Source organism: Pectinophora gossypiella, chromosome 11 (genome assembly GCF_024362695.1).
Source record: "Pectinophora gossypiella chromosome 11, ilPecGoss1.1, whole genome shotgun sequence".
NCBI lineage: Eukaryota > Metazoa > Arthropoda > Insecta > Lepidoptera > Gelechiidae > Pectinophora > Pectinophora gossypiella.
This window is the reverse complement of record NC_065414.1, coordinates 13,530,454-13,554,371: the sequence shown is the minus strand read 5'-3', so window position 1 is coordinate 13,554,371 and position 23,918 is coordinate 13,530,454. Positions and strand designations below refer to the sequence as shown.

The 23,918-nt window shown below is 37.8% G+C and overlaps 1 protein-coding gene across 1 annotated transcript in view; it reads right to left on the bottom strand.

Moving 5' to 3' along the window:
- Positions 1 to 10,451, bottom strand: part of LOC126370578 (uncharacterized) — a 185,939-nt gene extending 175,488 nt beyond the window's left edge. Inside the window, exon 1 of the mRNA XM_050015525.1 lies at positions 10,283 to 10,451. The gene's annotated coding sequence lies outside the window, so the exon portion shown is untranslated. The remainder of the gene's footprint in view (positions 1 to 10,282) is intronic.
- Positions 10,452 to 23,918: the final 13,467 nt, after the last annotated feature.

The following is a 23,918-nucleotide window of genomic DNA, read 5'->3' as shown; positions in this document are numbered from 1 at the left end:
ATTTTTCAATATTTTCGTTTGTGTTCATCAAAATAATTCTCAGTTCCATACTTTTGTGACGGGAAATTCCACTAGATATCAACTCAGAAACATGGTCTGAATCATCTCTCAAAATTTTCATTACGGTGTCACTAAAACCTTTAAGTATACCTTTTTTCACGATATTTTCCTTCACCGCTAAGCACGTGATACTAATCAATTATGATCGAAACAGGAAAACGTCAAGAGGCCATCTTAGGCCTCGTCAATGCCTTCTAGTAGGAGAGCTGGCAAGAATTTTTGGGTAGGTATTTGAGGCAAGCTGAAAACTTGTCCTATACCACTCCTATTATACCCCAACACAGAACTGCAGACCTGGCTGGTGAGTAGTGGGGCTCAATCAACCCCTACATTTCTAAAAATATTATTTTTTTATTTCTAAAAATATATTGCCAATTATTTATTAATTTTATATGTTGTAGTTTAATGTTTAATGAATAAAAAAAAATAAGCCAGACGATTCAGTCGGGATTATAAAACCTACCCAAAAACAGCTCTTGGACTATTCAGGCAAGTCTGGGGCCAAGAGCAAACCCATCAAAGGTAAAAAAAAAACAATTTAGAAAATTGATCCGAACCTGCGACCTCACACGGTGACAGTCAATTGTTCTTCCGTCTGAGCTATCACGGCTCCCACTGCTTTAACTTTATAAGGATAAAATGTAGCGTTGGACTAGATGTGCAGTCGTTACCGTTGTTGACAGTAATGCATTTCTGACGACCTAGGCGCTAGAATTAACGTACATGCACGTAGTTGCCAGTGCAGGGTTTGGACTAACTTGTAGGTCACTGGAGATTCACAGCTTTTCAAGTTTTTCTATGCTCTTTTCAGGTATCCGTCCCCAAAGGGTTCTCGTTAGAACAGCCTTGTTAGTCATCCGGTCTTTCCATGTTACCTCCAGAATTGATCGCAGACACCGCACATGGAAAGCGTTAAGGCGACGCTCTTGTTCTTCCAAAACGTGACAGCTACACAGCCACTGTTACCATCTTCTTCTTCTATCGTGTGGGTTGTGACGTGGATTACCAACCTCATCAACCCTAGTGTCACGGTTACCACCAAAGGCCCCTGACAAGACTCATGTAACGACTACGTACATATATCAGGAAGTAGTAACCGGGACCAACGGCTTAACGTGCCTTCCTAAGCACGGATCGTCTTACTTTCGCACAATCCGTAGGTCAGTCTGTAATGTCCTAACCAAACTAGGGATCACAAAGTAGGTGGGTGCCTGTATCTTGGGGAACCAGACAATTTGAAGCCTTATGTAAATAAAAATAAAATAATAGTACTAAGTAGTTAATGTTAATTAGATAATGTTAAGTAGTTCCTGATGTAAGTACGTAGTCGTTATATGAGTCATGTCAGGGGACTTTGGCGGCTCAATAGTAACCCTGACACCAGGGATGATGATGTTGGTAATTCACCTCACAACCCACACGATAGAAGAAGAAGAAGAAGTAGTTAATGCCATTAGGGGCAAGTCTATAATGAAAGAAAGGGACTCCATAGGCCTGAGAATTTGAAATGACACACAAATAGGTCAAACGCTTGGACTTGATTTGATGTAACGCGGTTTTGGATATGCACTAATTTGTACTGAGATATTTATTATGTTGGTAATCTATATTGAACATAACATAAAAAAGCATCACGCCTGTATCTCCGAAAGGGCAGGCAGAGGTACATAATACACCCACTCCACTATTTAAGTAATTACTTAAAGTACAAAAGTAACCAAAGGTATAACTAAAGTAACCACACTCATTGAGAGTTGTAGACTATTTCGACATTAAAAATAAAAGCTTCCTATAGTTTATTCGTTAATAACTTCTAAAATATCTACTTCTTACTTAATGCACAGCTGGAATTATTATCCTCTATCTACCGTAGTATGGCGGCGCATTATAACTCTTACTTAGCTTAAGTTAGCTTAGGCTCGTTTAGTTTATCACTTAACAAAGCCTGCAAGTTGGCTTCAGGCTACAGATGACACGTTTTGTGGGGAAACTAATCCACTATCTATTCTCCATACACTTACCTAGTTATTCTATAAGCATTGTTATGTAACATACACTTTAGTACCATGTCAGGTTATAACTATTTAACGAATTGAAATGTAAGTAAGTATCACGAATGTCAAAATAAATATGATCAGAAAAAAATGCAATTCGAAATATAATTCAAATTGCAATTCTAATTGTTTTGCAAATTGTGAAAAAGATCAAATCAAATCAAATATACTTTATTGCACACAATATACAAAACAAATTTATACAAATGGATGATAGATACGGTACAATCAAACAAAGAAAAAATCAAGAAAAGATCATGAAAAAAGAAAAAATCAGTAAAAAGATCATGAGGAAACCAACATAAGTACTTTTTATGTACAAAAACGGACCTTTACAGGTCCAGATAAGCTTCAGATAAGCTATTACTATTTGAAGACTAATGATAATTATGACTGTTCGTTCGATGAAAGATAGTTTTTAACGTTTTATAGAAACATAATTAATCGTTTTTAAAGTATTTTAGATTTTATATGGAGATGTTTAAAAATAATCAAAACTGTAGTTTCATAGGTACCTCGCCATGCAAAGCCGTCTGTAATATACTTGATAGGAATTACAACCCTTATATCATGTGAAAAAATTCATAAAACAACCTTCAAAAAGTCAAGACAAAATCACGTGTTTCCTATCTTATTTGGCGGATCTTTCATAGTTCTCCGCACGAACGATACAGGTAGGATACGATGCGAAGTTATTTATTATTATGATAGGTTTTATTTCCCCGAAGTGGGGCCATAAAAGGTAGTTTGGCATCAATCGAACAGTCGGATGGTATGGATCGTTAACCAGGCAGGTAAGCCCTCTTACAGGAGACTGAGTAACGAATAGGCGGAACATTTTTGGGGACGGAATATTGAATATCTTTTTGATTTATTTATGGTTGTGATAGCGTCACGTTTTCGAGGGTTATAACACAGATTATTAAATAAAATAAATAATAAAAATCTTTAGTTACTCTCACAAAAAGTAATGCCATTGTAATATAACAATACATTATGTGAGAATCTGGTGCCTGATCTAGGTATAACCCTGTGTTCCAGGTCACCAGGTTCCCACTCCCGGAGGTCACATATACTTGAAATTGGCGACGTTATTTCAATTATTGAAAAATAGGTGTGTGTGTGTGTGTGCGTGTGTGTGTGTGTATGGTTGTGTGCTAGTCATGCGAGTGGTGTTCCTTTTTTTTGTTACCTAATTTACTACTATCTGCATATTGCGAGCAGTTTCTCAGTATCATCGTACGTCAAAGATTGTAGCCACATTATTAACGTTTTTCTGCATTCTTTCATATTTTTAGGATATATAGACAAAAGTTTGTTATTGGCGGTTCACTGACGATCGCGCTAAGCAGTGGAACAATATTAGCTAGTAAGTTTATTTTTTAAATTTATTTTTTTAATATATATCATGCTATGCAGGCCGAACGCATCAAAACACTGTTATGTAAGTTATTTTACCATCTTCTTGTATGCTTATGCATGTGTTCTTGCAAATAAATTGATTTGATTTTGTTAATTGAATGAATGGTGTGATCCAGCCGATTTCAGGTACGGCGACTGCTTCAACTCCGACGTTCATGTGCTCGCTTATATAACCAATCTTGTTGGAAAAGATCCTCGCATATAGCGAGCATGTGATCACCCCAACGCGAGGTCAATAGTACTCTCCATAGACTATGATGAAAGGGGAAGAAGCATAAATGGTGTGTCAGGATCGTAGTCATTTGAATTTGTGGTCTCGGCATACCCTGACGGGAAATAGTCATGTTATGGAATTGCAACTTATTACTGGAACTTCTGGTGAGGCAGATAGAGTTAGGAGCCACCAGATATTAAAGTTGATAAACCATACTTTGACAAGTAACAAGTACATCGCACTTTTTTTTACAATTGACTTTTACAATGCTCGAGATGATAAATAGCTGAACACATTAGATCTTTTTTTCTTAACTCCCAATCCAGGAAAAGTCCCAGAAATGCGTTAGAAAAGGTGCAAAAAATTACGCCATCAATCCTACTTTTTATACCTACCCTCTTCTTTTCAACATATTAGGGAAACGTGAGAAATTGCTAAAAGTTTTTGTTGTTCTAGCAGAACAAAATGCTGCTTTAGCAAAGCGATGAGTTAAACTATCGGTAGTCATTCAGATTCCTAATCATGTGTATAATCGATTCACAGCGTGATCTGTATTATATTTCTGTAATCAGATTGCGGATGTTATTTTGAACGCGTCTATTGAAATAAGTTATAATTTTGTGATGTCTACTTAAATTGAGTAGGGTTTTCACAACGTACCTTTCAATATTATTTTGAAGAGAGAAGGTTTATAGAAAGTGAAATTATTTCAAGTTAGTTTTGATAGATTATCGATAGATAGGTCGAGTTGGCTTAGGTTTTGGTGTTTTTATGACGGGTTTAGTATCCCGGCTTGAACTCTAAACCACTGTATATGACTTTATGAGTTTGAATCAATGTATTTACAGATAAAAGATACGTACTTTTTTAGAGTTGTGCCCTATTAACGGCAATAGGGTCGCGTCCTCTGACACTCACTATAGTAAAAACAACATCTCCTTTCTATAAAAAAAAAACCTCGGTTTCATTCAATTAATTTCAGTCTATGTAAAAGTTGAGAACACAATATGAAACAAGCACACAAGATTGAAACTAACTAGTGTTTATAGCGAGTGTGTTCATTGCTAGGTACAAAAGTACAAAAATACATCCGAAGGTGCTTATATGGTTGATAATTCAAACTTCGCTCCTTGTCTCGCAACCCTCATAGCACAGTCCCAGTGTATCATCATCTTTCTACCGTTCTCCCGCTTTTTTCACAGGGTTTGCTTAACTTGAAGACTATAGGTCCGGTTTTTTACGGAAGCGACTGCCTGTCTGATATTCCAACCCGCGAAGCGAAAACCAGTCTAATACAGGTCACATACCTCCGAATCGCATTTCTCGAGAAGGTGGGTTTTGTCACGATGTATTACCACAGCTGGGCACGTGATAATAATTTATGATGCAAACATGAATTAGAAAACAAATTTGAAAGTCATTGGTTTAGAACATGAGAACTCCAGACCTGAGAAACCTGCGAATTCACAATGAGGGTCAAACGTTTTTCTCAAGGGTTATCACGACTCTTTTAGTTACCTCCGTGCATAAAATCTTTATACTAAGTAGCCCTTATTAATACAGGGCGTTAATGACACCGTAACGAAAACTTTGACGAATGATTGAGACCATGATTCTGAATTGATATAAAAAGGATTTTCCAGCGCAATTCCGGCAGGAAATTCCACTTGATATCAACTCAGAAACATGGTCTGAATCAATCCCCTTAAGTATTCGTTACGATGTCACTGACGCCCTGTATTAGGGCTACTTAGTATAAAGATTTTATGCACGGATGTAACTAAAAGAGTCGTGATAACCCTTGGGAAAAACGCTTGACCCTCATTGTGAATTCGCAGGTTTCTCAGGTCTGGAGTTCTCATGTTCTAAAGTTTAGAACATGAGAACTCCAGAAAGGTTTAGAATCTAAACCAATGACTTTCAAATTTGTTTTCTAATTCATGTTTGGATCATAAATTATTATCACGTGCCCAGCTGTGGTAATACATCGTGACGAAACCCACCTTCTCGAGAAATGCGATTCGGAGGTATGTGACCTGTATCAGACTGGTTTTCGCTTCGCGGGTTGGAATATCAGACAGGCAGTCGCTTCCGTAAAAAACCGGACCTATAGTCTTCAAGTTAAGCAAACCCTGTGAAAAAAGCCTGTATACGGCTCGAGTAAGTGACGGGTGAAGCGACATTCTCGCTTATTCACTGTCAGATACGAATTCACGTCCCAGAATATTTTACATTCAGCTTTCACCGCTTCGAGTCAAGCTATTTTTAGTTACAATGAATATCTATCTGCCTCACTTTTGACCTGACTTTTATTCTATATTTGTCGCATGTATAAAGTAAAAAAATGGTTAAAAATCAGTGTTGTCCTCTCGGTAAATTTTCACTGTACCCTGGCCTTTTTTGGTGAACTGCGGCACCTCCACTTGTTTTCCAACTAAATATTAATGCCAATGTGTGTATATTTTAATGTTGTAAATGTATATATGTGTCGTAGATTTTACCTGAATAAACTTTTTTATTATTATTATTAAAGTATTCACTTGGTCGGACAAATGTAACGAAAGTTCTTACCTGTTTTGAAACAAATTCGAACCTTAGTAAAAGACAACAAAAGTTCAGTGATTGCTTTTTCTTCTCAAGAATGATTTAATTCACACAATATACAAAAGTAAATTATGTTAAATTTAAATCAATAAGTGCCAATAAAGGATTTTCCGGCACCTTAATACCAGACTTAGTGCCAGGCAAGACAAAAAAGCCTATTGTAAGCAAGAAAAAGGCAGAAAAGCCTGCTTTTTTGTAATGTAATAAAGACTGTAAAGAATTGCGTCTTATTAAGAGAGTCTCTAATACCTTTTTCGGTTCAATCAGAATAGCCTGAGTGTAAAGGTGATTCAATCGGGTTTTTCTTTTGTTTTGCGGTAAAAAGGAACAATAGGCAGGGGTTGTATATTCTAGTCGGCAAAGGTAGCTTTTATTGGGCGATAAGTAGCCCATATCTGGCCAAGTAGTATAATGCCATTCGAGGAAAATTTATAATAGGTATGTCATGTCAAGTAAAAAAAATGATCACCTGTCATCACATTCGAAAACAAATTCGTCAATCGGGTTAGGGCTGTGCTGGATTCGAACCTGCGACCTCAAAGTGAGAGGCAAGCGTTCTACTAACTGGGCCACGGGTTAAAACTATTGTGTAGAAATATGTCATTTAAAATATTTGAAAGAAAATTCTTTAATATGTTTCATTAAAAAAAGTTTTCATCTCGAGCTCCTCCGTGCTTCGGAAGGCACGTTAAGCCGTTGGTCCCGGCTGCATTAGCAGTCGTTAATGACCATCAATCCGCACTGGGCCCGCGTGATGGTTTAAGGCCCGATCTCCCTACCCATTCATAGGGAAGGCCCGTGCCCCAGCAGTGGGGACGTTAATGGGCTGATGATGATGATGATGTTTCATTACAATTATTGTTTTCACTGTGGCCTACAATGTAGATTTATTCTCTCATTCAGTGCGCTGAGAGCTGAGAATCGCCTTGCGCAGCCTTATGTATGTATGTTCAATAAATACATACATAAACCCGCGCCCGTAATCTGTAATGTTAACCTTATGGCTACTGTTTTTCACTCTTAAATTGAAAACTCCAAGATTATAATGTTTGGGATACACATGCGAACTGCTAAGTAATTTTTTCCCTATCATCATTGTCATTGGCCTTATATGTCTGTATCAGACGATTTATGACGTCATTGCCTCGAATGTGTAATTTGGGGATTTTCAAGGCAAGAGTAATAGGCACTATTTGAGTTTGCGTACTCCACCTTACACCACATCGCTGCTTAAGAACAGCCTGGATTAAGGTCAAACGCACTCAAATGTTTTAATAAAAAAGAAAAGCTATAGTTGCTATTCCAATCCTTCGCTATTCGCATTAAAAAGGAAAGAAGACAAACGTGTATCGACAAATTTACGTGTTCGAAGAACGTGGAGAAAATATTCGGGGCGTCAGTATTCTGGTACAGACTCAGGTAAATTCTTTTATTGTTTCCTCTCTTTACAGACCTCGATCCTCTTTTGTTATTTTTATCTTGATATAATAATAATATCGCATTTCTGATCAAAGATAATATTTTGTTCGGCTAAATATAAAATCATAATGAGGGGGCGTACTTTGTGAATCGTTTTGTAAATTGCAAGTCATATAGTAAGTTAACGTTTTTGTCTTTTATAGTCGGAGCAATTTCGCTTCCACAATCCTGTAGTTCGAGAGCGGACCGTAGCAAACCCTACATAATCGACTACCACGATGAGACCAGTTTATAGTTTTCACTGTTTAAATAGGCCTTCGAAAAAAATAGGGTTGTCCCAACTAACCCGTACAGTCAGAAGGAAATAGTTAGTGACAGTCAAGGTATACATATAGTCAGCTACATCCAGAATGGCCAATAATTAGGGACGTTCAAGGTGGCCGTATACATAGTAACACTCTAAGTGACCAAAAACATCGGCACAACCTGCGTGTTCAAAATGGTGGCAACAATCTTATCGTCACACACAGATGCGCGTGTACGATAATGTCAATGTGTGGTGTCTGTGTAAAACGAAGTTGTTTGCGGGTGTGGCTTAATGCAGGGGCCGCTGCATATCGGCCTCCGTGGTCCAGTGGTTGAGCGTTGGGCTCACGATCCAGAGGTCCCGGGTTCGAATCCCGGTGGGGACATGTCACAAAAATCACTTCGTGATCCCTAGTTTGGTTAGGACATTACAGGCTGATCACCTGATTGTCCGAAATTAAGACGATCCGTGCTTCGGAAGGCACGTTAAGCCGTTGGTCCCGGTTACTACTTACTGATGTAAGTACGTAGTCGTTACATGAGTCATGTCAGGGGCCTTAGGCGGCTCAATACCCCTGACACCAGAGTTGATGAGGTTGGTAATTCACCTCACAACCCACACGACGGAAGAAGAAGCTGAATATCTATCTCACCTCATCGATGGACGCACAGCTAAGTTTTTGTATTAGGGCACCGTTTTTACCCTTTAGACCCTAAAATATGTCGTAATCTTAATACCATTAAACGTAGGCCAGTATTCCTTTCAACTGCAGGAGCCGTGTCTTCCCAGGACACCCCGAATGCACCACCACCGGGCAATTATTCGGGATTCCGTTTCCTGCATCCAATTGGTTGAGCAATCAGATGAAAAGCTGATCCCAGTCTGTTGGTTCTTCAGTACAAAAAGAAAGAAAAAGATAGCCCAGCAGATATATTTATTTTTTATTACATCAGTTGAAAAAACCCTCACAAAATGATGTTAGTTTAGGAGAAAATTGTTCACGAGTTTTGGGTACGAATTATCATAATGGTATTATTTTTATATGGAATAAAATGTAATTTCTGATAAAACTTTTTGTATTATTTTTTTTAATAAAAATTTTAGTTTTTTTTGTGGTTATATAGTTATTAACATTCGAATCGTTACAATTGTTTGTTTTTTTATCGATTTAGCAAGATTCCTTAGTTTTAATCAACTTAAAGTGGATTTGCTTCGAAGAACATTATAATACTTGGCTGGACAAATGGAGAGTGCTAAGTGCCTTGAAATAATTTCCACCACACAACAAACTAAGTAGTATTTCTTTTAAATAATCGACCTCGTTTTTAAATGTAAATGTGTTAACTTAAATTCATTACGTCTACATAACCTAAAGTAAGTGGAATGTTGTGGTATCTGTCTATCCCAATGGGAAATTAGCGTGATTACATGAGTGTATGAAAAAGTCAATTAGTCAGCATTTATCTTTGAAAATGATTACAGTGTACCGGGTGAGAGTTCTTCAGCGCTACCCATTTGTCCGGCCAAGTAATTAACGCCATATGCAGCAAATCTACCATGTCATGTCAGAGGCCTTTGTCGGCTCAATAACCCTGACGCCAGGGTTGATGGGGTTGGTAATCCACCTCACAACCCAAACGATAGAAGAAGAAGCAAACTTACAAAAAATCACGGCAAAAACGCGATGTTGAATTAAAATAAAATATAAAAACCATTTTTAATAAAATATAAAAACTATTTATTTTCCGGAAAATAAATTTAAGAGTAGTTAAAAATTATAACATTTTCATTACATTCGTAAACTTAGGTAATTATTTCGACGGTAACTGAAGTAGGCACTTATAAAAAATCGTGACAGATGATATTCTAATTCAAACCTTAAAAATACGCCAATTCTCACGTTACCAATAAAAGTTGAGAAAATTCGCAAAAACAGTTTAAAAAGGAATCCACCAGTATCCCTTATAACCTTTATCAAATTACTCTAAATTGAATCCCAACCTGATTTCACTAAATTAATTCTTATTCCTAACATCTTAAGTATAAAACACGTCCCCTTCGATTTTCTTCCTTGCCACACGATTGACAAATTGAATCAACCACCGGTTCACACAATCTACTTTACAACCCTTACAGAATATGTAAATTCTAACCAGCTGTTATCGTAAAAAAATATGCGTTTTCATTAAAAATACAACAAACCTGCAAAATGGAAAGGTCATCGCGTGTTGTTCCAGCAAATTGGACAACACCTGTTCATAATTGAACTTTCGACACTCACAGTACACCACTTTATGTACACTTTGACTTTACACTTTCAACATGTTAGGGACACTTTCACTTTGACAGATAAGTTCGCAAGGTTAGACCGAGTGACGTAGCATAGGGGCTACGAAGCGTAGCGTTCGTAGCGACCGGCGTAGCGCGACTGAGGCTACGGCGAGAGTTACATTGCGGAGAAGCTATGCCGAGCGGATTTCAACTTTACGGCTTGAGCATAACTTCGTTCGATGAAAGTGATGTTCTAAATAGAAATTCCCTAGGATATATAGTTTTATAAGTATGAGTATATTATATACCTCAAATAAGAACATACAAATATAAACTCTCGAAGATGTCACACCGTGTACAAAAATATCAATAAATATTTATCAGGAACCGAACCCGGGACCTCCGGATTGGTAATTGGACTAACCCATTGGGATATGGTAATGAGCTTATGCTGTATTATTTTTTAATTGAATTCAAAATGTTACACTCATTTGGGTAGAAAGATTAACTGATGTTTTTAGGATACGAAAAAACGGAATTGAATCGCAAAAGGCTCATCCATCAAAGTCGTCCGTTTAGCAGTTATCAAAATGCAATTAAATAAAAAGTACAAACTCAAATGATCTCCAATTTGAATTACTTACTCCACTTTAATTCAGAGTGGCAATTAAAGACAGTCAACGAGCCTTGGTAGCGCACTTAGTAGAACGCTCGACTCTCGTTGTGAGGTCACAGGTTCAATACCAGAACGGGTCTTCACCGATGATTTTAGGAGGAGGGACGTTAAAGGCTCATCATCGTCAATTTAAGAGCCACGCTCTTGTCGGTGCAGCATTTTCCTTTCCAGTTTATCAAAGGCCAATTCCTTGACTTCCCTATAAGACACGACGTTAACCTTTACTTTAATCTGTTCCATGTAAGCTCTTCTTGGTCTTCCCTTTCCTCTCTTTCCTTCTAACTTTCCTTTTATGATGCTTTCCAGGCTACGTCCTCCAAAAAAATCCAAAATAGTAAAATCTCTACCAGTTTACACTAACACAGTTGGCTCAACCATTATAGATGGCGATACGGCTCACTACCTGTTTCGTTGGTCTAACAGAAAGCTCAGTGAGGTCAGTGAGGTTACTTAGTTTATCTTACGATGGATATGACTCTGGCTACCCTAATAAGGATCGATAAATTGAATAATACTTATGTATGTGTGTTTTAGCTGTAATAGACCAGTTGGTAGAATACTTGCCTCTCACTTTAAGATCGCAGGTTCAAAACTAGCGCAGGCTTCAACCAATGATTGTCGAATTTGTTTTCGAATTCATGTTTTGATCATAAATGATTATTACGTGCTCAGCGGTGAAGGAAAACATTGTGCGGAAACCCATATTCCCGGAGGTATGTGCCCGTAACCTGCAATGAGATGGTATTCCCTTCGTGGAAGGTCAGACAGGCAGTCGCTTCTGTAAAAGACCGGACCAGTCAATTCTTCCGGTTGGGTAAGCCGACCCTGTGAAAAACGAGATAATGCTAGGGAGATGATGACTTATGTATGTATGTATTTCGATATACCTAGGTTACAACCTTCAGGCTAGTAGCAAGTAACTATTTACTGGTCAATGCCTCGTCATATCAAACTTTAGCCACTTTGTATAAATAGTATCTCGTAAACGGGAAAGGGAATAGCCGGATTGGCAGTAAACTTCCTTTGTAAATGGGTAGAGATGATTTCGCGGTCTTATTTTAGGTATTTGTGTGATTGTAGGCGTCGTGCGAACAGTGAGGTTATAAGGGTGTGGCCCCTTTTAGGTACTGTAACAGAAAAGTGTATTCGTCTTTTACAAGGTCACAAATACAGACTCACACATACAAGGTCAGGGTTAGTGACATCGTAACGAAAACTTTCAGGGATGATTCAGACCACAGATATTAGAAAGTAAAAGATATCTTGTGAAGGTCGGGTGCGTTCAAGGCCAGAGTCAACAGGCACTTTCTGGGCGAGCTTGCTCCATCTTAGGCCTCGTCAATGCCTTCGGGCAAGTTTGGGGCCAAGAGCAAACCCATCAAAGATAAAAAAAATGGTGCGACGTGTGGCCATTTCGAGAGCAAATGTGTAGAAAATTGTAATTCGCATGTCACTCATTCGGCGGTGTACACATTAAAATTATTATATTCAAAATGCTATATTGCGGTCACTGATGCAGACCACGATTCTGAATTGATATCAAATGAAATATCAAAAAAAAAATCCGTCGCAAAAGCACGGAACTAAAAAAATAACACAAATATTTTTATGAATTTTTCGACAGAAAATTCCACTTGCTATCAACCCAGAATCATCCTCTTCAGTATATGTTACGGTGTCACTACGACCCGTACGTACTTGTATGGCTACCTGTAAGTACTTGTACGGGGTGTAAGTGACACTGTAACGAAGACTGAGGGGGATGATTCAGCGTTTATATTCCTTTCCATTGCAAAATAGAACTAAACTAAATAATTAAAAACAAAAAACAAATTAATGCACATAATAACGGGTTCTTACCGGGTTCTTGACTCATCCCGTGACCATGGCACTTGCAATAGGTAGTGTCGAAATATCAAGAGTCTCATATTCCTATTTTAAACGCCGTAAGGACCCGTTATTATGTATTTTAATTATGATAATAACCGCGTTAACTTAAAACAATGTAAAAAAACATAAATTTTGCGACAGGGAATTCCACTTGATATTAACTCAGGACAATGAACTGAATTATCACCCTCAGTATTCGATACGGTGACACTAACACCCTGTGTAGTGAAACCTCTAAAGCGCTCTTTTGTACAATCGCACTCTGATGAACTCCGATACCGGACTTGCACCAATAACGACCTCCTTGGTCCATTGGTTGAGCATTGGGCTAACGATCCGGAGGTCCCGGGTTCGAAATCCTGGTGGGAACATATCACAAAAATTACTTTGTGTGTGTAGGACATTACAGGCTGATCACCTGATTGTCCAAAAAGTAAAATGATCCGTGCTTCGGAAGGTACGTTAAGCCGCTGGTCCCGGTTACTACTTACAGATGTAAGTAAGTAGTCGTTACATGAGCCATGTCAGGGACCTTTGGCGGCTCAATAATAACCCTGACACCAGGGTTGATGAGGTTGGTAATTCACCTCTCAACCCATACGATAGAAGAAGAAGACCAATAAGTTATTCATTTGCAGTTTTCACTAACACAGTTGGCTCGACCTCGGAAGCTTGGTGAGGTGTAGATACTTAGTTCATCTTGCGATGGGTGTACTTCTGTCTTCCCCTATTAGATATAATTGTGAGCTTATGTTATTTCACTACAATTTGGCTCTACAACCAAATTTCTCGGTCATGCGAATTTGGCTCTCCCACCATGTATCTCGGTCGACCGAACATTGTAACAGCATCTGAATATTTGTGTCAAAACACGTGTTAATTTTTAGGCCATTCGTGTTCTGTATATTTGTGTAAATTCTCGTTAGTTAAGTAAGTGTTATATTGTATTGAGTATTTATTAATTATTATTATATAATGTATCTATAAAAATAACTGTAGTTTTGTAATCAATATAAAATAGTCATTACTCCATGGCGATTATTCCACCGACAAGAGCGCAGCTCTTAAATAAAGAGAGAGAGATAAAATAGTCATCCCTATAGCGATTTGAAGGCGAAATCTATTCAACTTTTCAATCATGATCGAAGCGTCAAACTTTTATATTCATTATATTTTGTATTCACAAAGGGCTCTCAAGAGCAAGCTACCAAAACTCTATCTCTATTAACCTCGTAACGCCCGGATTTCCAGACACAATAGTTAAACAACGGGATTTGGATTTTAAAAGGCATTTGGGCCTTACGACCTTAAAATTAGTTTTTTTTTTGCGCAAAATAATACGTAAATATTGTAGAGTTTCAATCAGTGTTCTTACAATACGAAGACAAAAAGATAAATTATTAAAATATTAAAATATAGTACATGTCACGTAAAAAGTCACAGATTCTGCATAGAATTGTTATGACTTGTCAATTAGTTGTTAAATTAATATCCTCATATCCGTGGACTTCTTTTTCAAATCATAAACCAAAATGGGCCTACGATTTAAAGAGGTTTTAAACTTAGTTTATCTTTAGTCTTGTTTTTTTTTTTAAAGTGGTTATGGTTTGTGTGACAACTCGTGTAATAATTATAATATATTTTGTTAGCTATTTGTTGTATTTTGTGTTCACTTGTAATTTAAACTAAAAAAATGAAAAATATCTTCATTCGGACTTTGAATAGTATTTTGTTACACAAATATATTATATTTTTGACAAACTTATTATTCGGTTAAAACTACTAATTGGCTTACGCATTTTTATTGTCCCTATTTAGTTTAAATATTATAATGTGTTTATTATTATGTATATTGCATTGTCATTAAAACAAGTGAATGCATCAACTAAGCCGTCTCGATTGACTAGTTTTTAGAAACAGAATATTTTTAAGTTTGCCGCTCCATAGTAACTTAGAACTTTATCATCGAAGTTGTATTGTACTTGCTCGATATTTTACTTGCAGTGCCTGAACTACACCGATATATCGCTCGCTTGGACAGTTATAATATGCTACCAGGCTCTACCTTATGTCGTCTACATGATGACTAAGTTACAAGAGAAGTTTTAAAAAATGTTGTCGCTCGATATACTTTACTAGCTTTTGGCCGCGACTTCGTCCGCGTGGCTTGTTATAAAAGAGAAATATTTGTGTGTGTGAGTGCATGCCAAATTTCAAGCGTCTAACTTAAGTGGTTTAGATTTTTCATACAAAAGGATTTTCCCGCTAATTCCCATTCCCGTGGGAATTTCGGGAATTCCTTTCTTAGTGCATCTCTACGGTACCTAAGCTACGTTCCTTCCAAATTTCAAGTGCCTACGTTTAGCCGTTTAGGCTGTGCGTTGATATGTCAGTCAGTGAGTCAGTCAGTTTCTCCTTTTATATATTTAGATTTAAAAACTAGAGGGCGACGAATAAATATTCATACATTCTAGGGGGCACTATTTTTATGACTATTTAAGCCAATGCGAGAGCGGCAAGGTCTACACTCTGACCAGAAACGTATAACTGGGCCTCCCTCAACAGGGTCTCATGAGATTGAGCCCTCGGAGGGACGAAACTCGCCCGCCGTGGCCCACCCCTGTACCCCGCGGTTCTCCATTTTTACTCATAAAATTTTATGTAATAATTTACCATGGCATACTGTTACTTGTCCTATTATTAATTACGCATAGTATTAATTTGTTATAACTTTTTCATCATAACTTTGAAACTCATAACTACTATAAGCATAATAATTAATGACAATAATGATATATTATAAGCATAAAATCTATACTCCAAGTAAGAAAAGTTTTGGCACAACTTTGAACATGTTCGAAACTTACTTTTTCTTGGCTGCATTTGGTTCATAATTGTGACTTTTTATATTTTTTGACACTATTTCATGCTGTTGGTCATCATTTAGTATACTTTTCGTGTGTAAGACAAACATGCTGCACTCTAACCTACTGTTATGCCTTGTAAAAAATATGACAAAACACTATTATTCTAAAAAAGAATTATGGATACCTAATTTTATACCAACAAATATTAGTCCAAAAATAAGTTATACCGAACAAACCAGTATTCCTAGATATTATTATGGGGACGTACTATTATGCTAAAAAACGTTATGCGAAAAGGATTATGATAATTAAAATTATGACAAAAACATTTTATGCATTTTAAGAGAATCCCGTGGCCCGCTCGTTTTAGCGGGCGGCGAGAGCTACCGCATCGAAGGGGCCAAGCCCCGAGAGTGCTTCTCCGCCGTTCGCTTCGCGGATCAAACCAGGCATTGTCGTGGGCATTTCGTCCACCTACACCTCTCCTGTGCCAACTGCTTCGGTCCTTCGATAGTTCCTCCGAACCATTATGGTCAATGCCAAATGCAGCCATATACCTTTTAGCGCTGCCCTTAAAACGTAGAAGTGGTATACCAACTCGTCTACACATCATAGAAATTGTGTGAACACTCAATTAATACGTAAATATTGTCATGGCAACTATATAATTGCAATCTAATTCAATTTTGTTCAACTAAAGGCCAGGTCAAGATGACTTTAAAGCGATCAGCTTGCAGGAAGATTTTAATAAGAGTAAGAAGAAACGAAAGAAGTGCTTAGGATTGTAGTAAGTGCCTCTGTTTTCTTGTCCCTCGTCCCGACGACCCGATTACTCTAGCCATAGAGGCAGCCAATCAGCTAGCGACACCAAACACTTCAGGACCCCGATACCGACCCCGCCGGCGTGGTCGACGATTTCCCTCATTCAGCGCGTATCGCTATCGACCCACTAGGGTCGATTAATTCTTTCAAATATTTTTCCTCTCAGACGACGCCCTGAGACGAGGTTCGCGCCCAACTGGGCACCCTCAGGCCTGTTGTCTTAAACGTTGTATCGGGTGAGAGCCTTCAGCGCTCCCCATTTGTCCGGCCAAGTAGTTAATGCCATCTGCGGCAGATCTACAATAAGTCACGTCAAAAAAAAAAATCTTGTCCCTCGACAGTCGTCATTTTTTCGACTATAAACAAATGCTAATTTCCATATTCATCAATTTGTTTTCAGAACTATGTACTTTATTGTTGTTTTGTTCACGAGGGAAAACAACTTTAATAAAGTACTGAATTAAAATTCTAATACACGATAAAATATAATAATTGATGAACATAAATGATCGTTTGTTGATTTGAATCGAATTTAAAAAAAAGCAGAAAACCTTTTTGTAAGTAAGACTTCCTTTGCAAAGACGGACTTAGTGTCTTATAAAATTCAAATCTACGTGATCCTGCGGTATCGGATTGGCACCAAAGTTATTAATTTATCTTAAATGCAGTTTTAACAAACATAGTTTGCTTTTTAAGAAACACGGCGCACTGGCCACCTATCACGTCATGCATGCGTCAGTCTAACAGAAAACTCGCTGAGTCGTGGGTACTTAGTTCATCTTACGATGGATGAACCTCTAATAATCTCATTGCGATATAGTTGTGAGTTTATTTTTTGTCGACGAAGCATTGATTTACCTTACCGTAGATACAGCGCTTGATACAAAAATGCGGCGAAAACTTGGCGCTTGTTTAGCTATACATTCGTACACAGCGGTACATTCAATAAAATCGTATCAAATTAAGAAAGTATGCATCGTCTTATTACGTATATTAGTGCGTGGTGCTTCATAACGCGGTCGGGTTATACTGCAACGTCAGATTGACCGGGAGTACTTGTTTTGGTGTATTCAAAACTAAAATAATAATTTTGGTGGGTTTGACTGCGAAAATTAAAATGTTTATACTGTGACTAGTTTTTGCCCGAGACTTCGTCCGCGTGGCGTGTTATAAAAGAGAGACCTTTATGTGTGTGGGAGAAAGGATAAAAAATGCTTAATTTTATTATTTTTAAATGAGGTTATAGTATAAGTAGCTCAGTTAAATAATGAATTGTTATTAATTTTTAGATTATTAGTTTATGATAATTTGGTTTAATATAAATTTAGGAAAATACGATCAGAGGAGGCTAAACACTTTCGTCTGGAATTCAGAGATGAGAATGTTTTTATCATACAAATGTTTTTTCCCGCTAATTCCCGTTCCCGTGGGAATTCGTTTTCGGGAATTCCTTTCTTAGTGCACCTCTACGGTACCTATGCTACTTTTCTTCCAAATTTTAAGTGCCTACGTTTAGCCGTTTAGGCTGTGCGTTGATATGTCAGTCAGTCAGTTTCTCCTTTTATATATTTAAATGACATGCACAATGTCTTTACTTATTAGTAATATGATGTTCCATCCTTCTTTTTCTCCAAGTATTTACCACGCACTTCCCCGTGTTGCGAGTTTGGCGCCTAATCGCGCACTGAGGTAAAGTACTGTCAACGTCGCTATATTAACAATAACTTTCCGTCCCACTTTTCGAGCGATGATGTTCAATCTACGGTAGTTGTATATCAAAGGGACGAAGGCAAGAAAATAAATAATATAAAAAATCTTAAAGCCTAAAACTCCAAGAAACTAACACATTAGTTCAATGTCACGAACCCTCAAAGTAAAATAAACCGTAACTTATTCCAGTTGGTTTCTGTATTGCGATTGATTGGGAATCCCCGGGGGCGGCGAGTTTGCCGCACGCGTCGCCATTGAGTGTTGCCATGAATGGTAGTGCTGTACCTTCTATATGATAAAATATAAGCAGTGCTTTGAGTACAAAATATTCGTGTCATAGTCAATATTCCACGGCCTCCGTGGTTCAGTGGTAACGGCCTCCGTGGTCCAGAGTTTGAGCGTTGGGCTCACGATCCTCTGAGCCGACGCCCTGAGCCGAGGTTCGCCCCAACAGTGCACTCTCGGTCTTGAATGTTATCCCGCCAAATAGTGAATGACATTTGTGGCCAATCCACAATAAGTATTTATTTTAAAATAAAATAGGCTCGCGTTTGACCACAATCTCACCTGATGTTAAGTGACGATGTAGTGTAGGGTGGATCACGCTTAGCTAGCAAATGCCTATGCACTCTAGCCTTGAAGACTGCCAGATTATAACGAGTTAGAAAAACAGACAACGGCAGACAGTTCCAGTCCCTTGCTGTTTGCATGAAAAAGTAGGAGGCAAAACGGCAAAAAATTGGCAGCGTGAATGTTTTCGTGGTACCGAGCAGAGCATAGTTCCCAAGTTAGCAGTGTGACTAAGGATCGACAAACCAACGGCGTCATGTTAGAAGTTATATATATGAGTCACATTGTGTAAACTTCGTTAGCGCGTTTCAGGCCTGCATTATTGAATGATGGCGCCATCTGTTGCAAGTGGGCGGAACTATCTGGTCATGTAATTTGGGTCCGCCTCAAGTGACGTCAAAAAAATGTAACAGGTAATATCGGAAACAATTGTTTCTACACTTAACTAACATCTCTAGCAATATAAAAAAAAATGTACGATATCGTAAACCAAAGTCGGTCGGCCCATCTCTGAGGATTTGTAGGAGACCCTTCACTTTATCTGGAAAAAGATTTATTGGCTCGCCTGCTCAACTATCCATGTAATGCATTTGATAGATAATAATATAATTATTTGTAACTTGTGTGTTTTACTTATATTTGGCGATTATAGGCGGCTCTACGGCTCACCACCGATCAAGTTGGTCTATCAGCAAGCTTGGTGAGATATGGGTACTTAGACCATCTTGCGATGCATGTACATTTACTTTATACATGTTATAGTAAAAACTTGACACAATTTCATAATAAAATCGATAGCAAATCGGATATTAACGACGAATATTCCGGCCGCGACATTAAACAGTTTTACTGCCTGTTAAAATTACACGACCCCATAACCTAAATATTATAGTAACCATGTCATGTTTTATGGGTATGGGATAATAATGCTGTACTTAAATAAATATTTTGTTTATATTTTTTTATACACCTACAATAATATTTCACAATATACCTGATTACGATTTCTGTTTTTATAGCACTTACGATTGCTTAGGGAAGCTCACAAATAGAAAATTTAAATCAAAAAAATTCTGACTCGGCCAATTCTTTGACTACAAACAAGAGATGCGACTTTATTTATAGGGTTTTAATAATTAACATAACATAAACAGCCTATATACGTCCCACTGCTGGGCACAGACCTCCCCTCAATCAACCGGAGGGGGTATGGAGCATATGTTTTTTTTTACGGCTAATAGCCGGGACCACCGGCTTAACGTGCCCTCCGAAGCACGGAATCATCTTACTTTTTCGGAAAATCAGGTGAATCAAGCCTCAAAAGTCCTTACCAAACAAAAACAGTCTCACAACGTGATTTTCGACAATGTCCCCATCGGGAATCGAACCTGGACCTGGAGATCGTGAGCCTAACGCTCTAACCACAAAAAAAAAAAACAAAAATAAATTATAAAATTTAAATCTAGAAATAGAAGCCAGTCTAAGTTGATCAAAAACCAATCTCATTATAGACACAATCACATGATAATGTGATTGCATCCCTAGCATTATCATGCTAGAGAGATGATAATGATGTATAAAATACATGAATCTTTGTTTGTTAACGTGACTTATTGTCACATATTTGCTACAAAATTAAATGGCTTTGACTGCTTGGCCGCACAGAATCTTCAAACCTGACTATTACAAAAGTTGAGTATGGCTGTGGAGTTCGAAGCAAGAACAGTAGTAGCTTCCAGCATTTCAACTGAGGGTGTTATGCGGGTGTATTCCCATAAATAAAACCATCCCTGGAGGAAACAAGGACAATGCCAGGGTCAAAGCTCGCCAGTGAGGGATAAGACGGATGGTGACTGAGATGGGTACACTAACATTTCATATACAACCAGTATTACAACTTCTTCTATCGTGTGGGTTTTGAGGTGGAATACCAACCTCAGCAACCCCGGTGCTGACACCAGGGTTGTAATAACCCTGAGGTTACTAACCAACCTTTAGTAGACACAAACAGTTACATACGTACATAAACCCACACCCGTTATCCCTAATAGGGTGGGCAGAGCCACAGGTAATCAAGGACAACGTGCTGTCACAACTCATACGAAGTCCTAAGATGGATACGACGAACCTTATGGAGACAAGGGAGCAGCCTATCGCCCATAACAATTGTCCATCATGTTATAACATACATAAATAACCTATATCAGTCCAGGACTGTACAGTCCAGGATGGAGTGTTACCATTTTATACGTATATTTATACGTACTTATATATATAAAAAAATAATGTTTGTTTCTCTCACGACCTTAGAACTTAAATACAATAGGTATCCAATATATACCGGTACAGATTAATGAAGCAGGCGATCACTTATACTTATATTCCTACCTATACTTATACATTATTATTCTTAAATCGCCTATCACGTTGGTCTAACAGAAAGCTCGGTGAAACGAGGGAACTTAGGATATCTTGCGATGGATGTACCTCTAATTAGCCCTTTTGGAAATATAGTCGTGGGCTAATGGTATGTTGTTATATCAAAAATCGATTTAAATACTAACAATCACAAAAAAAAGATGATGAAAAATAACCAATAAAAAAATAGTAAGTACTTTAATACTTTGAAAACTAACTGAAATTTCGAATAATATACTTTAGAGTAAATTCACAATAAATATACTTATACATATATCATTCTTAATTCTATACTCTCGACTTAGCCGTTTATCAGGCTACATTACTGTGAGGCGATTTATTCACTGCAATGAGCTCGAACAATATTAAACCCATTTGTCACACGTCAAGTCATTTTAAAGGATGGGTGATCGCCTTGTTAGTTTATCAATCTTGACAGAGTTCTACATTTTTTTTGACGTGACTTATTGTAGTTTTGCCGCAGATGGCATTAACTACTTGGCCGGACAAATGGGGAGCGCTGAGGGCTCTCACCTGGTACAAAATTTAAGACAACAGGCCTGAGGGTGCCCAGTTGGGCGCGAACCTCGGGTCGGGGCGTTGTCTGAGAGGAAATATATTTGAAAGAATTAATCGACCCTAACGGGTCGATAGCGATAAGCGCTGATTGAGGGACGTCGTCGACCACGCCGGCGGGGTCGGTATCGGGGTCCTGAAGTGTTTGGTGTCGCGAGCTGATTGGCCGCCTTTATGGCTAGAGTAATCGGGTCGTCGGGATAAGTTCTACAGAAAGTGTTGTTATTACAAAGTATATTAAAGTTTCAAAAATTTCAAGGCAAGATTGAACAGACATTTCCAAAGCGTATTCTATCGTAGCAAACAGTGTGCGCGGTCTATACAGGTAAATTGCACCTATACACCTATTCAGCGTGTTAGTGACATTGTAACGAAAACTTTGAGGGACGATTCAGACCATGATTCTGAGTTGATATCAATTGGAATTTTCCGTCGCAAAATTCATAACTGACTCGGTATCATGAACTGAATTATCCCCCTCATATAGGTGTAAATTACCTACTTAAGAGAAGGTCAAATAAAACAAATAACATCATAAAGCTATTTGTAGCATAAAATACGATACAATACAAAAACTCTTTATTGCACTTAAAATAAATATTAAAAATTAACAATAAATAAGCATAATACTCGTATATAATTTTATTATTTCCACAGCAAGGATAATATTAAGATTACGAAAGCGGCATATAAAGCGTAGATTAATGGTAGGGCTGGCAGAGGGAGTCCTAGAAGGACGTACATTGTCCAAATTGGAGATTTACTCTGAACCGGCGTGCGTGTATGAAACGATTGCTGAATGTGGAGGAAGCAAGAGAAGTATGTCAGGATTGAAGCAAAATGTAAGTCCATAGTCTCTGCATACCCCAATGGGAAATAGGCTTGAGTTTATATATGTATGTGTATATTATTTCCACATTATTATCATGCGGCCTCCAAAGGTAGTAATTTAAAATTTATAGAGAACTCGCCTGACTATAAAACGAATGTTACTAATCATTAACCTACATACATACATACATAAACTCACGCCCGTAATCCCAAATGGGGTGGGCAGAGCCACAAGTAATCAAAGACAACTTGCAGCCACTGTTGATACGAAGTCCTAAGATGGATATGATGAACCTTATGGTGATAAGGGATCAGCCTATCGCCCATAACATTAACCTGCTAAATGAATATTCAGTCGTCATTATTTATCGATCGATAAAATTATCGATAAGTACGGCTCATCGCCTATCACGTTGGTCTAACAGAAAGCTCAGTGAAACGAAGGAACTTAAGTCATCTTGCGATGGATGTACCTCTAATTAGCCCTTTTTAGAAATATAGCCGTGGGCTTATGTTATGTTGTTATATCATAAATCGATTTAGATAATAACAATAAAAAAAAAGAAAAAAAAAACAATAGGAAAAAAAATAATACTTTGAAAACTAACTGAAATTGCTAATAATATACTTAAGAGTATGTCATGTATGTATGTATGTGTGTGTATGTATGTGAGTGTGTGTGTATGTATGTGAGTATGTATGAGTGTGTGAGTATGTTATATATGAGTAATTATACTTTACAATCCACACTCGTTCACGACGATTCCAGCTCGCTTCATCGAGGCAACTTCCGACCCTAGAGCAGGCAGTTATTTTGCCCAAAGGGTCAGTTTGGCGGTGCAGAGGGGCAACGTGGCCAGTATTCTGGGGACTTAAATATATGTAGAACCGAACCGACCGAAGATCACAAAGATGAAGTCACGGGTGGAAGGTAGTTAGGTACCTTTAAGGATGAAATGTCTAAATATGAGTTAGAAAAAATACATCCTTTAGTAAACAAACGATTTATATTCAAGTTAAATATAAAATTAAAAGTAATAATTTCAGAAACGATATTATTTCTTGTTTCGTCAAAATGTAACAAATGATAAAATACCGACTTGCGAGATCCTAATTTGACTCCAAAGGCTTTGAGCAAAATATTTTGTATTATTAAATGATAACAAAGGAATGTGGCACAAATACCTATCTGTTTCGTCTGAAGAAT